Source organism: Anser anser, assembly GCF_964211835.1.
Source record: "Anser anser genome assembly, chromosome: 5".
Lineage (NCBI taxonomy): Eukaryota > Metazoa > Chordata > Aves > Anseriformes > Anatidae > Anser > Anser anser.
Window position 1 is genome coordinate 42,116,261 of NC_139725.1, and position 17,810 is coordinate 42,134,070.

General features: G+C 38.6%; 1 long non-coding RNA gene across 1 annotated transcript; it reads right to left on the minus strand.

The window, feature by feature from the left end:
- Nucleotides 1-13,944: 13,944 nt before the first annotated feature.
- Nucleotides 13,945-16,057, minus strand: LOC310900208. Its single transcript, XR_014584914.1, has 3 exons — nt 16,014-16,057; nt 15,036-15,097; nt 13,945-14,115 (listed from the first exon to the last, which is right to left on the minus strand). It is a non-coding gene; the product is annotated as an uncharacterized lncRNA (long non-coding RNA).
- Nucleotides 16,058-17,810: the final 1,753 nt, after the last annotated feature.

Genomic DNA, 17,810 nt, shown 5'->3' on the forward strand with positions numbered 1-17,810 from the left:
ACATAACTACCAAGTAAATTCGAACTGTTAAAATAATTTGCATAAATAAAACCTGAGTTGCAGCTTGGGGGTGTTTTACCAGATTGGAGTAGAAAGAGAACAGTAGAAGCTGGAGTCTCAGTCCCAGGAACTCCTGTGTGCAAGTAGTTGCTCACACCTTGTGCAGCACCCGCTGTGAATCTTAACCATTCTGTACGGTGCAGGTTACTTGTGCATGGCACACTGACAACCAACATCCTCGGAACAGACCTCCCGTGCTTCCTGCACACAAGGAACCTACTCTAAGGGCAAGTCATTATCAGTCAGTGCTTGTTGTAAATTCATTATGTACCATATACACGTTGGATCAGCAGGTGAGCAGCAGCTGTCAGATGTGTTCCTGGCATCAGGAACATTGTCCAGAACAGGGGCCATGGCTCATGTCCACGTCCTGTGCCTGTGCTGCAGTTATATGTGCAATAGCTTCCTGCAGGGACAGAAGCCACTTGCCTGTGTTTTTCCCTTGAGACCATTTGGCTCTCAAAGTATTGCTGCAAATTATAGAGAGTGATCAGAGAGAAAGTATGTGTGTGAATATATATATATACACACACGTGGATAATTAGAAGTCTCTCAGCCCTTTCATTTAGATCATATTTTGTACTTAAATAGACATTTTAATTTCTTGCTTTTAGATACTCACAGCCACCCATCCATAAATACGACTCCATATACCAAAGCGAGAGCTACTGTATTTTTTGAAAGACAGTGAAGAAGATTCTTACTATATAACTTTGTATTGTGAGTGACACCAATCTAGAAGGCTTCTGCCTGGAGCTCTTCTATTAAAATACAAAGGTAGCCTCCCTATGGGTACGTCTGTATTGCTTTTCATGACCCCATGTCCAAGGATGTGCTCATGTGTTGTTCTCCCCTCAACTTGATCCACACATGTCCAAACTGTAAGCCACATCTTATCTCTAGCTTGTCCTTGTCTCACCTGCCTCTTGGTAGGAGCAAATTCAGGTACATCAGTTACCTCAATGTTTTGTGCCAATCTTTGCCTTATCCCACCAAGATCATCAAGCTTCAGGTACAGATAGAGCAGGGTTTGATCCACCACTGTCTGAGATTGAGGATCTGCCAGATACAGCAGCTCTGGGACACCAGAATTTGCTCCCAATGGAAATCAGTGCCACCCAAAACACAACCGCCCTTCTGCAGCTCTGAGGTATAAAAAATGCCCCTCTTCTCCCTAGCATCAATGTCCTAGACAATAACACCAGATCTCTTCTCTCTCTCAACACAAACCCCACAAGAACAATGCTGCCCGGAGGGCTGCTGTGCTGTGTCTCCAAAGGACTCACTGCTGAACAGCACAGCTCGGCCACCCCACCAAACCCAGGCTCTGCCCTTGCACTCACCACAGCTTTCCTCATTGCTTAACCTCTGCAGTGTACTAGGCTTGCCAGCTTCACCTTCAGGGGCTGTAGGGAAGAGGCGGTATCTCTCACATATTGCATGCCTGCTCCTGTTGTGATCTACAAGCTTGCCGTGTGTTTTAAATGGCAGCTGCAGTCCAGCTGAAGAGCCCAGACATGCTACACATTTCTTTCCATTGTACTCAGCTGTTTCCACTGAACTGCCCAGTAAGGTGGTGACAAGAATGTGCTTGCAAACCTGAACTCTCTCCTACACCAGTTGGCAAAACCCACACAAATCTGCTTCCTTCAATACACTTGGATGTGACTGCTTCAAAAGTCTGTACTTGCAATGCCAAAGATTTTGCTGAGGAGGGAATATACCTTTTGCTTAGACACTTTAGAGCAAAATTGTTTGCACATTCTCTTTGCTTTTGCTGAAGAGAAATATGAGACTGCAGTTTTGGCATTAAAGAACGTTTTGTGTCTAAACACTATAAATTTTGCCAGCATGGACAGAAATCAGGTAATTAACTGTAAAATACAGTGCTGCTTTAAAGGAAATAATAATCACATTTAAGTTTAGAAGTATGGCAAATGAAATGATCAAAGATCAGGTCCTTGAGAATCAATTACACATTGTACATGTGCTTAAGAGCATTTGCTCCTGATATCACAGGAGGCTAAAACTGAGCCACCCATAGCAGAAATGGAAAGTGATAAATCAGGGTACAGTAGGCACTGTTCAATCTATGCAACCATTACATATGTAGTTTAAAGTCTGGTATGTATAAACACAATACAGAAGGAAAAGAAAAATCAAGATATAAATGTAGTCAGCTCAGGAAAATGCAGAGAAAAATACATTACCTCCATGGATCTACAGAACACAAAGACATTGCAAATTACACTGAACACCCTGCAGAAGCAAAATAGGCAGAATAATGGGGTATTTTACTACCAGATATCTTAATGCTCCATTATACTGTCAAATATGTAAAATAACTGAGCCACGTGTTTTATTTTTGAGTGTGGATGGAAGCAGTATACTGGCAACATTTCTGTTATATGGGAATGGTCCCAGGCTACTCTCTCAGCAGTCGACCTTACTGCCTAATGGCTTTAGCAGCTTGCCACTTGCTGGTCTTCAGCTGACTCTTGTTCCTGAGAAATCAGATTCCCATTCTTGGTGGCTTACATGTGACTGCAACCTTTGATTCATGCTGTGAGGAGTTCGGGCTTGAGGAATTCTGTACTCTGCATATCAGCACTCCTAGCCTGGGCAGAGATTGTTTTGCTACGCTAAGCACACAACGTTAATAGATGCATTACTTCCATGCTCCCAAATGCTATGGCAACACGGAGTTGACATCGAAGAAACGCTTGGCTGTGCAAAAGAGTTTGCCCACAGAATTAGAATCTGACTTGAAACAACAGCAAGTCAGTAGGAATTCTGTCAGCTATCACTGGTAGCGAAAGATCGCGTATCACCAGCATGCCAAATTTAGCATTATTGTATGTGCTGAGGACTATCAAGCTTCTCAAGCATCTCAGAGGCAAATAAGAGAGCGTTTTCTCAAGGCTGCACCCAGGAAAGCTGATGTTCACTTGCTAACAGAGGCACTCCCTCAGAAACCAGCAGTAATGAGCCAGTTCCCAGGGGGAAGAGACTTGTGCAACGTCCATTTCAAAAAGGCCCTGTTCCAGATAACACTTTCACACACATTTGATCCTGGGTTCCTCTTCCCTTTCTGCATTCTCCATCCCCCTCTCCACCCTTATGTGTCTGGCAGTGTGCCTGGGCTACGATCCCGCAGCTGGGAGCATGCCAGCTCAGCAAGCAGACCCACACAGTAGCCCCCAGATGCCCTCGCAACTGGGGCATGCCTGGAAGGAGTCTGCATTTTCTACAGGTGTCAGGTATAAATATGGCAGCAGAAATGCTACTGCAAGTCTTGTGAGGGTAGCATTCAGGAATTCCTGAAGAGAATTTTCCAGCACGTGTCCCCACGTGTCCCCCAGCTGTTTATGGAAGCAGCCACGCTCCAGGCAGGCGCCACAGCCTAGGCCAGCACAGTGTCAAGGCACATCTTCAGAGCTGAGGTTTCTATTTAAACGTGGCTTAACATGGAGATGTCGTTACCTGAGGCTTCCCAAAGCTGCATCAGGACTTTGTACTCCTTAGTTCATGTGGACCCTTTTACCGTAACAGAGTACAGCTGGGTTTAATAAAATTTAGTTGAGACACATAGAACACAGCCAGACAGAGCTAGATATGGCTAGCCCCACAAATCCCAGCTATAAAATTGGCCACGAGCCACATTCACACCTGTTATCCATAAACCACATTGATACAACCAATAGAAGCACCCTTGAGCTGAAGTTAAACTTCGAGCTCTGCCTGCCATTTCCTCATGGTCTTCACACTCTGGTGTGCCACACTGTGCGCGCGGTGTGACATGGTGTCTTGGATTAAATGGTAGAACTCTGTAGTCCAGATTAAACCTGCTGCCATCAGGATAAGCAATAAGTACAGTCAACTTCATCCTGACCGTGCTATGTCATATAGAGCAAGCTCTTGTCCTGCAAACGGAACTGGCTGGAGGAGCTGAAAGTCATTACTTGCTGGGCAGCCAACAAACAGCTTTCTATCACAACACACAGTAAAGAGTGTAAAATAATTTCTGCTCAGTACCTCCAGCCCACTGTCATTCTGGCTGTGAAGGAAAGATTCATTTCCTTGGGGAAGGGTTTTCTTTGAGATGGGAGGTACACTATTTTTGTCTTTGCAGTTTTGTAGATTAACTCATGTAGCATCAATCAATTGCAGAAAATTTAGCAGCAAATTGAAAATCACTAATGGAACGCTGCAGCTGATTCTTACTAGTAGCAGCCAAGAATCATGCATAATGTAGCATCTATAGTTAATTGCACAGGTACCAGATTATTTAAATAGGTTTTGCAGATATTTAAAATGCATGGCGGGACAGTACAATACACTGAATACTTTATCAACACTCTCTCTAAAGCAAATTTGTTAAGTGGCACTGCAGATTCTTTCTGGCAATGCATCAAAATGATTCAGAACTTTACTATATCCATTCTGGCTTAAGAATATATTATATAACGTGCCATTGATGATGGAAATAAAATGCTTTTTTTATTATTTAAAAATGTTTTTAAAGGGTGATTTTTTTCATATAGTCTGGAAGAACTCTCATGGGAAAAGATCAAAAGAAAAGGCATTATTTTTCTCCTTTTTTTCCTTCAGTTTATCTTCACATTTGACAGTCCTGCAGGTGGTCAGCTTTATTATTTTCTCCTCTGTAACTAGTCAATCTGTCACTTCCCATTCTGGTTTCAAAGGTCGTAAGGGAGGGGCAGGGGAAATAAAAGACCTATTTGGGGCTTATTCAAATAAGAGACTGGTCCCCTACTTCGGGATCTCACTATTGCTAGAGAGACTGTCTAATCAATGCAGTAGAGGGAAAGATGTTGCAAATGGAATTTACAGGAGATATTTACCTAATTCCCACTGAAGAATCATGGATATTTGAGCATTTCAGGCTTCTTTCAAACACCCCTTCAGTAATTTCATTCCTTTTAAAGTTCAAAAGAGGCCAAGCTTTGGATGGTTCACAGATATTCATTCTTCAAATTATTGAATGTTTCTGCTATGTACTTGGAAGTGCTTATTAAGATAATACAAACAAATTCCATCTTTTTAATGTTATGCCTGTGTTGGATGGAAACATAATGTTGTCTACATATTTGTTTGTATGGTTAAAAGATGCTGACTATTGGGGTGCTGTGCACATACATGTTATTGTACTGTCCTCATTCAGAACCTTATTCCTTTCAAGGAAAAAGATTATTTGCTGAAGTGTAGACATTGCTACAAAATTAGCACAAACTTAAATATCATATCAATAATTATAAATAAATAAAGCATGAAGTGTGATAGCTAATTTTTCAATTGGAAATCAGAAACTGGAATATTAGCCAAGAAAAACCAAACGGACAAATGCTCAGTGTAGTCCCTATGTGAGTGTAAAAGAAACTCTATCATAGTAACCCAAAACAAATAATTTCATGTGAAATAGGAAAAATAGACAATGAACTTCAAAAACAGAGCAACTAACACTATTCTGCAGAAAGCCCATTTTCTGCAAAAATTGTAACGTTTTCAGAAGCCTATGCTTTGAACCTCCACACCTTGAATGAAACAGTGCAGCACATTGTACTGGCAGTTTTCAAAAACCATGAAATTTCTGTTTAATATGGAAAAGCAGCTGAAGGCAGGCCACTTCACATCAAACTTTTTCTAAACATTGCCAGTTACTACAGTTCTGCTGCTGAAGCACATTTAAATATATAAAATAATTATATCATGTATCTTTATACAGTTCTCTTCATCCTTCTAGTATATTAGCCCTTTTGCTCCAAAACCAAGATTTAGATTTATCTGCTAGAGGTGAAAATGAATGGTGAATACTGAAAATTATTTTTTTTAATTTATTTTTTCCCCTCAAACTGAATAATGCCATCCCCCAGGACACAGCCAGCCCAATGTCATTTCAGCATGACTTTGAATATTTGCTAAACTGCAAAGGGTGTAGTTAATGGAATTGCAGTGCTTGCTGAAAGACATTTTGCTGAGATTTGCTGACACACTTTCCTTCTAGAACATAGGGCCACCTCTTTGGCTTGGGTAAATAATGTGATTCTCCTTTAGTTAGCTATTACTGTACATTATGGCAGTTGAAGATTTAATCCTCAAAATCTTAATGAGGTATACTTCCAAACTGCTGGCATTTTCCAAGAGTTTCTTATGTTAACTCATGTTTTTTTTCCACTGTCATTCTCTTATTTTCTTTAGTCAAGATGCTTTTCACAACTGAAAGCGGCTAAAGGAAAGGATCGTCACTGGTGACTCAGAGTAATACAGAAAATTGAGCCCAAAATGTCACATGGAGGTGGTACTGGTAGACAGGCTGCCATCAAAGCTACAAGCAACTCATTTCTGCTTTCGTAAACAACCTTTACATCAGCTAATTTTTGCTTCGCACAACAGCATACCAAACAGTATATCATCTTTAATCTAATAGTTTTCTCTTAAAGAAGGAAATTGTGTAATGTCAAAAACACGATAGCAACAAGGAAAACTTTTCATAGCAAGGCATATCTGATCAATACGTCTTCTGGGCAAGCCCATGCACTCTGACTGATACTTGCTTACCCTAATAAAAGGCAAGGGACCAAAGACAGTAGTGACAGTATCACTGCTGTTGGGACAGAGTTAACGGACCCTTATAAACTCTTTCTGGAGGTAACTAAACACTGGGTGTAGAACTGTGAGTGCATGAGAAAATAATCTTTCTTCCTTTGGCTACAGAAATCCTAGTGTTGTTGGCCAGCTTCAAGCATGCAAGAAGCACAGAAAGTTCTGCTGCAAAGACAATTAACCTAAGAAGACAGATGTTTGCAGAGTTTAACAACCTTATTTCTCAGGTACTCTTCCAGTACAATTTCTGTAAATTCATTATTTTAATTAGTGAGAAGCAAATGGATAACACAAACTAGTTCAACAGCACTTAAACTAGTCTGGATATTTATGCAAGAGTGCAACAATGTTGATAGTAAGTCTGCCAAAATAGACCTAATCAACCATTTCCAGAAACCTGCCTGCATAATTTTGAAAATGAAATACTTAATGCAGTTTTGTGATGCCATAGAAAAGAAAGATTGGATATTATCTAGATTGGTTTGCTTGTTTTAAAGATGAAGAAGTCTGGTGCAATCATAATCTTGGCATACATTTACAATAAAAATGGTTTCAAATTAAATTGAAAAATAACCTGAATAACATTGGCTACACTCATGCAAACAAACTCAGTCAATTCTTCTTATATTTTATTCCCTATCTTATTGGTAAGAGACTTTAGAGAGACAATATCACTTATGATGTTGTGCCATATATGCAATGGGAACATAAATGCCAATTGTTAAAGTGCTAAGAGAGTCAGTCTGGAATTCCCGAACATCCAAAACCTACCTACTCTGGCAGATTGAAAGTGTTGGAGCAAGTCTACAGGACTACAGAGGGAAAGGGGAAAAGAAAAGAAAGGGATTGCACAGGAGAGTTCTGAGAAGGGAAAAATCTGCTAAATCTTCCTCCATCCCATTTATAGTTTTCTTCTTCTGTTGCTTTTTCCTGTTTCTCTTATTCTTTCTATCTGTTCTCTTCTCTTCTTTTCCTCCTTCAATAGAGATGTCATGCTCTGTTTGCAGGCTTATTGTATTTTGTTTCAGCGAACCATGCAGGGTCCATCTGTATGAAATGGAGCAAATGGAAGCATGAACATCAGCCTCCTCCACATTCAATGGCAGTAGACATTTGTTGCCAGTGGACCCTGGTGCTGAAGTCTGGAAAGTCTAAGTCCAGGTTTGCCATTTAGAGGTTCTCTAGCAATTTTTGTTATTCCTTACCCTGTGCAATATGCTCTAGGTGATCCTGCTTGGCAGGGGGTTTGGACTAGATGATCTTCAGAGGTCCCTGCCAACCTCAACCATTCTGTGATCCTGTGATTAAGAGTTCCTTGATTCTAACATTATGGCACCACAAACACTACCTTCCCTTCCCCACGGCAGCAATTAGCCTCATGTTTTGACTACAGAACCAGCCAAGGAAGAAAAACAAAGTTGCAGAGCTAGTGACCAATCCCACACATCAGTGAGAGCAGTAATATTCGGTAGAAGATGCAGCCAATAAACACTGTTCACATAGATTGAAATTTGTTCTTGTGATACATCCAATCAATAATGAATAGCAAACAAATTAATGAGATCCAAGGTCTATTTACAAAGCACAAACAAAACAAAAAGACTGAAACTGATCATATTAATTATTTGCAGCTAGGAGTTTCACTACATTTAGCACTGAATGATTTGAAAACAGCCCACTAAAAATGCACAAAAGGCATCTGCCTGCCTGAAATTATTGGTTAACCTATATACAAATGTTGTTTGTTCGGAGGGAAAGATTCAACACCATTTTATATAAAAGGAAAAAAAAAAGCATACAGCTTGCAGTGCACCTGCAGTTTAGTTCACTTACTAGCATTGCTTTGAACAAGATACTTTGCATCAGTTTTCCTATTTGTAAACAGAGGTGATGGCTGGAAAACTGAAATATTGAAATACTGAAATATTCCAAAGCACTGGAAAATAGTAGACCTGAAGCTTTGTGGAAATGTACTTATGTCTTCAAAAAAGGCTTCACTGAAATGAGATTGAGATTTCGATTAAAAACAGAAACCCCAAACTCCTGAACAGCCACTTAAGAGAATTCAGATTTAAATCTCTGCTTTGAGTCAAAGCCTGAAGGAACTTGAACAAGCTCTGAACTACATCTTAACTGAGTGTCCCAACCACTGAGTCACCTGATATTTAGGGTCATGTATCTCCACTTGTTTTTTTGTTTGAGTGGGAGAAGTGTCAAAAGTTTCAAATGAAAGAAAGAAAGGAAAATTTAAATCTTGTAGAAGATCAAACTATTTCCAATCCATTTTTTACAATGACATTTTAACTTCTTGTAGTGTTTTCAGATCTGTGGATGAGAAGTGTTGAGTAAGAGCAAGGTATGATTATTAGATCCTTCTGAGGGAATAAAAAGTTTCTTACTAGGTGTTTGTATGGTGCATGGAATGACAGGACTGCTATTCGGACTAGAAATTCTGGTCATTTCAACATACAAGTGTTGAATGAAAAAACAAGATCTTAATATATTTTAAATAACAATATATATGTGCATTATATATATGCATATTATATATAATATATTATTTCTTGTCTGAACTTTACTTTTATATTACTTTCACATTAATTTATCTCTAGGAATGTATTAGGAAGACTCAGTGATCACAAAGAGGATTCCTAAGCATGGGTGCCAATAGTGTTGTAACAAAAAAAAGGCCCTAATTTCACTGATATATGTATGTTTACAGTTAGCTCTGGAGGACTATATAGGATACCCTATCCTGTGGAGAACACTGATTTGTGATATACAAGTGCACTATTAAATAACATCTTGAGATAGCAGTGATCCTTTTCTTTCCCCAACTGCACATGTAAATAGTAAATTACCTGTACCCTTCCTCGTGATTTCTCCTTGCTAGTCCATGTTGTATAGACATTGCAGCAAACACAGTAAATTACTGGGCTCTGGAAGAAGTGATTTGTGCTGGTTAATATCCAGAGGTGCTGCTTATACTCCAGAGACAAGCCATCCTCACAAGCCATACAATACGTACGTTTCATCTTTGCCCCTATCCTAAATTGTTCTCTTAGTTCACTGGGGAAAAATCAGTAATAAATTTCCCTGATTTTCTTCACAGAAGAGTTAAGGAGGACTTCAGGAAAACCCCTCCAATTTCAGGTGTGCTAGGCAACTCAAATCTATAGTGCCTTAGGGATAGCTCTGCTAGAACAAGTGGAGCTGATAAGCCTACAGGACTGTGAAAACTGATCCTAAAAATCCACAGGTCCTAGAAAGAGTATTGTCACTGTTCCTTCCCAATGCAACTATACTACTCCTGGGTCTGGAACAGCTCTCTCTGGTGAATAACTGGGTAGGTGAAGACCAGAGGAAGCTCCACAGGGAGGTGGAATATCTGTGAGATATTGCCGTATTGTCATCATACAAGCCACATTAACCCAAACACACCAGGTCAGCACAAGCTGAGGGGTTCATAGTCTGAAGCCTACCCAAAAGCAATACCCAGATTAAAAAAAAAAAAAAAAAAAAAGTACAATCCCTAACTATATAGACCTGAAGTACTGCATAGTACGTTACAGCTTCAGAAAATGCCAGGAGCCTTCACTTGGAGACATAGGTTGAGGGGAGGGAGTGGGGACTTGAGGAAGAAGATGATGATAAGCCCATTTTTGAAGATATTAAGATGGTGACTGAAAAATGGAGGCTTGTTATAAGGTACCTGGAATTGACTAAATTGTGATCTAATCTGTCTGGTTCATTGGCAATGTCATGTTTAATTGTGGTGCTGCTCTTGAGGACTGGGAATTTTTCTGCCTTTCAATTATGGGAGAGGTGCCAAGAGAAATTATTAATCTACATAAACAGTGTCAAGACTACATTATTATTCTTAGAGAAAATCATAATATTAAGATGTGTTCAATCAGCTATAGCTCCAGAAAGGCTCCTTACAGCTTTCCTGCTAGGCTTGTATATCTTTACACATCCACTGTTATATTTATACCAACAATTATGCTAGGGCTCATATTATATTGTCATTTTTCCCTGTCACCTTAACTTGAATTTATTAAAAGTATTTCAGAGTATCATGTGTCTGTGCAAGTTAAAGTCTGTCAGCTTCTAGCTTTAGGTGCGCTGTGAATCAAAAGTGGAGAGAGAAGAAAAAAGATAAAAAGCAAATACCAAAGGCAGAGTGATAAATCTGCCTGTTTCTACCTAAGATATCTATTAATTTCACTTCAAGCACTTAGATAAATCAAATGGGACTATTATCCATTACAGTGTTATGAGACTCAGAAGTTTCAGATCACCCAGTTTCATTGAAATGTGTTGTCTGGCTCTTATGTATGTATATTCAAACTCCCTCGCTCAATTAGATGGAACAAAGTGAAACACTAAGTAAAACTGAGCTCATACAAGGTTGAAGCTATCAAAAATATCCTATTTTGAATAAGCTTTGAACTCAAAATATAATTTAACTCAAATTCATGTATCTTGACTCACTTTCTATAGCCTGATAGACATTCAGAAATGGCTAGTGATTTCAGGTGTCCTCATTATGAATACATGATACCAATCAACTGGTATCTAGATTATATATCAAAATCTAATCAGTAGATTAGATAGGATGGCACATAATCTAAAGATGAGCTTCTCTAAAAATCTGGACGTTTCAGTAAGCGTCTTAAGATAGTATCTCAATTTTAAGATGTTTAAAATTATCAATTATCTTTGAAAATGTTGCAACATGTTTTATCAAGCATGGTTACAGGTAAATCTCGCTAAAATAAGAATCTCATATTGAAAATATTATTTCAATGATTCTCACTTGATGCTTGATACAACAATAGCTGTATATTCTCAGGTAGCATTAGCATGCTAATGAATCCTGTCCATCACTGTTTGTGAATCACTAATGCATTCTTAATACCTGATAAACCAGAACCTTAGGGTGCAAAGTTCTATTAACATGCTAATGCATCTTGTCCCTGCTTGCTTTAGAATTAGAACGTGTAGGTTGTTAACCAATACAAGTCCATTTTTCATTTTGTTAAAGCCATTAACAGTGAGGAAAGAGATAGAGATGCCGTCTGCCAATCAACATTTCTTATCAACTGGCAGCTAAATATAACAAAACACTGCTTGGAAAGCAATACAGGGAAAAGGTGCTACTCTAGCGCCTAACTAACTGGATTTAGAAGCTCCATGAATTATTTGTATTTAGCATGTGCATCCAGAAATTTGGCAGCTGGCTCTATATTCTGTAGCCCAAAATGTAATCTTATGCAAAAATTTCAATTATTCTGACAGTTTTATAGCTTCACTATGAAGATTTTTAAAAAGAGAAGTAGTGATAGACATGAGTTCCAAATTTAGAACTTTCCTCAGCAAATGTTATTCCACCCACAGCATTTGTTTTGAATATAACAACATAGCTCTCTGGAAGGTATAAAGGACTCTTCCTTTTCACTCATGTAAAACTGAATTACTACCTGAAATCTGTGAAGCTGTACTAGTTTAAATCCAAGATCAGTTAGATTAATATTGAGCCACCAAAGGAAGAGGCATTTGCTCCAATCCTGTATTTTCAAGTATTTTTCAGGCAGGAGGAAAGAGTGTCAACAACCTGATACATACACATAAATGGGAAGTCAAAGGAAGAATGGAACAAAAAAAGTCTGCACTGTCTTACAGATTTGGATTAGCACCTCCATGAAGGCAAATAGGGCAGCAGCAGCACTCTGCACCAGCTGCTATGTTAATTTAGGGTCATGATACCCTGTGACTATTCTTCATGATCACTGAAAAGCTGTCTGATTTTGGCAATGCATACAGCAGAGGTCTACACTCCTGGGGCCAGTGTGAACCAACTCCTTCTGAATGAGAGAAACTGTCCTTAAGTATACATCCCATAGAGAGACCTGATATGCAGTAAGGATTAGAGGAGAACCCATCCCTGATGGTGGATATACACAAAGTAGCAAGGCCTTTTCCCAAGCCTCACTCATCCTATAAAATCCGTTGGAGAGCCGGCTGCAATCCCATTTTTGAGCACATAAGGAGAGAGTTGATGAAAATGTTTTATATATTAAGAGATTATTATAATCTCCTCATGCAATGCTTCTTTGTTGTTCTTGTCTCAAACGGAAAACCACTGGAGAATGTTTTGATGGCTTGGAGTATGAATTAGCACAGGGCAAGAAGCAGAAAGACATTTTCTGCCAAATCTACCCAGATACAAAATTCTTCATTTCTGTTTGTGACCTTCTTGCAAACAGTTTCTCAAGAGCACTTGAGTACTTCAGTTTTACCAGTACTTTAACTATTCATTTTTTCTTGGCTCTGAAGCTAAAATCCAGAAATATCTGCCAAACATATATTTTGCACTCATTTACAAAATTTCCACAGAACTGTTCGGTTACATGAGTCATCAGATAAAAGAAACATGCACAGATTATCTGCCTGTGTTCACATACACTGTTCAAAAAATGACCAATCTTTAAAAAATGCACAAATAGGATAAAATGAACAAACCAGTGAAATTTGCATGAGGCTAGTGGATAATTCATAAACAGTAAAGGTGACATTGAAATCAATTATTCATTGGAGATTATTTGCTTAACTCTGCTGCAGTAAAATTTCTACCCAGCTCTAGAATTAAACCATTATACATTCATTCTTGTTTGCATCCTAATTAGTTTTTGAACCTAGCCTAGCAATGCAGAACACCATTACATCATTTACTTCTGTGTCCCTTAACATAGATCTCAAAGACAAGTTGACATCTCAAGATCATGTTAGCTCCTGCAAGTTTTTGATCTCAGCAGATATAAATATACAGAGAAAAGGATTACAGGTAATGTACACATATAGGGATATAGAAATGTTTGTCTCCTTCTAAGCATCTCGATAAAATAAGAAAACAAATTCTAATATGCATGATCCACTCACTGAACTTCATGAGTTATAAAATGACTAGAAGAGCATTACATATTCTCAGGTTTTTCCTTTGCTCCCTTTGCATATAAGCAACTAGCACAGATTCAAGCACACCTGAGCCATGTCATTAGACTGACAACATCCAATTACAGTGCAGATGAAAATGTTCAAGTTACTGCATCTTTACAAAACCCTAAAGCTTAGATACAATAAAGGTATGTCTTATATATCCAAGTGACAAACACAAAAATGTGGGAATCAACAGCAACAGACACTATGACTAAAATACGACAGAATATGAAGTCTGCAAAGCAGCACATATTCCTCCATCTGTCATCCATTGCAAACGGCACACCTGACCTTCTGTACACGGGGTTTCTACAGCTGCTAATTCTCTGTTTTGATGTGAGCCTCAGAGACTTGGCACGTGTCCTGAGAGTCTTCAGCCTCACAGCTTTGTGATAATGTCAGAGTCCCAAGAGAGACAAAAAGACTTATCTTCTGTGGTTAAAGAGTAAAGTGTGAAAATATGCATTTAAAAGGTTCAAACAACAGAAGGTAAGTTAAAAAAAATGTTTTAAACGGCACATTAATATATATATTTAAACCAAATGCTCCACCTATGGTGGCTCAAATCTAGAGCTGCCAAGATAAAAGAGCAGCCTAGGGGCTCTGAAATGAAGCTAGAGCCCTATCTCAGCTCACTACCATACCTCCCTTCCACCCACACTTCGGAGCTATACTTTCTAAAAGATTCAAGACAGAACAAGTCATCCATGCATGTTGTGCTTCATCATGCGTCAGTTAAATTGCAGCTAATTTTATTAATGGATGATAGGGAAAATATAGTCTACAAAGTACATGCAAAACTTAGTCCTCCAGTCATCCCAATCCAGCAAGGTCAGCAGCAAGTCCCCAGGCCTTGCCCTTGGATTTCCCTCAATTAAAACCAGGGCACAAGGAGAGGATGGCATGCATGTACATTTGCTCTACAATTACCTTAAAGGAGGTTATAGCAAGATGGGGATTGGGCTCTTCTCCCAAGCACCGAATGATAAGATGAGGGGAAATGGCCTCAAGTTGCACCAGGGGAGGTTAAGTTTGGATATGAGGAGAAATTTCTTTCCTGAAAGGGTTGTGGGCATTGAAATAGGCTACCCGGGGAAGTGGTTGAGTCACCATCCCTGGAAGTCTTCAGACAAATTGTAGATTTAGAACTTAGTAGCATGGGTTAGTGGTGGACTTTTAGCACTAGGTTAAAGGTTGGACTGGATGATCTCAGAGGTCTTTTCCAAATGGAATGATCCTATGATTCTATGACACATCTCACCCCAGTTCAGACTCAAGGTGCAACTGGGGCATCTGCCCAGACAAAGAAATTGTAAGCTTCTCCAGCAAGTCAGAGGTAGGAAATATCTTACCCACAGTGTTGTGTTGAATTCTGGGGTGTGGGATCTGAAGTCCGGCCTTCCCTGTTTAATATCTGGATGCATACATATGTATATTGTTATAGGTATACACATGTGCAAAGTCTAAAACAAAGATATCTTTCTTGTCTTCTCCACATCCTTTACTACCTGTAGATTTCATATGAATCCTATACCAAAATAAAAATTCTCACCAGTGAAATGATACTACATTCTTCTAAATTATTACGTTTTTCTACACGTCTTCTTTTTTAGAATTGAGTCTCTAGGATGAATCTCTAATTCAGATGGGGTTTTATCATTTTATTTGTTTTTCTGCTTCTTAGTATGTGATTTCTTTTCACTAACAATTGACTTGCAGACCATTTCATGTTTTCAATGAAGACTCAAACCCTCATTAGCCTAATGATTTTTTTCTCAAAATAGGAATTTCAAATAAACGTACTTTGTTCGTTGATTTATTATGCAATTAATTTATTTTCATATTTTATACATATCCTGAGGAAAGATTAACAAACACATACTACACGTATACTAGAAAGGGGGGAGAACATTTCTACTCCAAATAGCATACTGAAACATTAATACAAATAAAGCAGGAATGGTTGCAAGACATTTTCAGTAGAGTAAATGTTAAAATGTTGCCTGAGCGCCTAAGGAGTGATTTCACAATTCTGACAGAGGAGGTGTCAATCAAAGTTTGGGGAAATGGACTGGAAGTCTTTCTTACAATAATAATCCAGTTATTTACCTTTTAACTCCATTTTTTGTGATACAATTTTGTTCAATCCTCTAAAATTATCATATTTTTTCTAGTAAAAGATGATAATCTTTGCATTTTCAAAGAGTCTTTCCAAAACGTGTTAAATTGCTGCAACCATGGTTTCTGTTTCATTCCTTTAGTACTCTCTTTTTGGTATTGATGATGCTATCATAAAATATTATGACAGTTTAAACTTAAATGTTCACTACCTTTGGTTTCAGTAACCACAGTAAGGCAGCTGTTTCCAGTAGGGCACATGATGTAGACATTTTTATCATTTCACTGTTTTCAGCCCCAGTTCCTGAAAAGCAAATTCACAAAAGCAGGGCTAAAGAAGTCAGGCCAGAAATGAAATGCTCATTCATCTTCCAATTAGGAACTGAAATAGTAAGAAATAGTAGTTGGGTTGTAGCTGTCATATTCAAGGGGTACAAGAAAGCCAAACCAGCTTTGTATGGAAAGGTAATCTCTTCTACCAGATCAACAGAACTTTTAAAGTAAGGGCTGATTGTGCCATCTGTTAGGTTTAAATTAAAGGAAGAAGACAATGGAACTATAAAATACTTAACTATCTTAAAATTTTCCTATTGATTATAGAATTTGACAATTTTGTAGTTTATGTATTGTAAAATACTGTAACCACATATTCATGCTGAGACTTTGATCAGCATACCAGATGCCTCTGAGCTTCTAATCTGAAATGATAAAGCATGCTTCAAAAATATTTAGTTTGAAGGAAAGGATATGATTTAAGCACCAGTAATCATGATTCAGGCCGAAATAAGTCAATTTATCGTAAAACAAATTTTTGAAGCCTCAGGGAGATTTCTTCAGAGGGTTAGACTTTCAGAAAACCAGTATCTTCCAAGGTTTACTGAAAAGCTGATTCTGAATTGTCCCTTCTGCCTAATAATACATCCCCTCTGAAGTTTAATTTTTAGACTCAGACTTTGATAAAGAAATACCAGACACAGTTTCAGTTTATCTGCCAAAGACTTTCAGCTCTCCTGTTCTAACTGTCCCTGTCCAGGGTGGAATGCATTCCTATTTCAAGTGATGCAGTCGCAATCATAAGGCTGCATTCTCTTCACATTAAGATACATATTGCATTCCCTTCAAAAATAACTGTTCTCAACCACCACATATAGAGGAGAGGGAACACTCAGCAATACCACATATATATTTTTTTCATTCTTTTTCTTTCATTGTTAGTGCTATGCTAGTAGAAGCTACTCTAAGCCTTGGTAAACTCTTACCTCTTGCTGAGACAGATGACAAGGTTCTGAATTCAGTTAGGCACCAGTTGGATCAAGTGGCCATTGCCTAACTAGGTATAATTGAATTTTTCACATAAAGGTGCAGTACACAATCTCTAAATGAACTGACACACAGCAGAAAGAAAACTGGAGGCAATCAGCATACGCCTGGTTTCCAGTGCTGTGAACAAAACCATATACGCAAGGAGATATCCAGCCCGCTAGCTTGAGAGGACACGGGATATTCCTTCTATTACTGCCAAAAAATGACATTTTAGTTACAAACATCTCTACCTAAATTCGCTCATAACTTGACAACAGAGAGAGCAGGAGGGCAGGTATTTCCAGTGTGCCCAAAACTAAAACAGTCATGGATGTCAGTGGCCATTAATAAACTAGGACAAGATATCTCTCAAATTCTCAGAACAAAATAACACCTTTTATTTTTAGGTTCTCATGCTCAAAGGTCTTCCACTAAAAGGTCTAGCAATTCCTTCCTGTTTGGGCTCTAGAATGAAAGAGCAAGACAAACTCTGGACCAGTGTAAATTCCATTTCTTGTCGAAGTTGATTTTCTAGCATTTTAAGGTGTATTGCTGGCATGAAGAAAGAATATGGAGAGATCTGGAGAACTTTTCTAAATGGAAACATGGTGCCAAAGAACACAAGAACAAGTACGAGCAAATAACATTTTGCTCATTCTCCAGTCTCCCACTGTAACATTTATTTGCTGTTGAGTCTATCTCCTCAA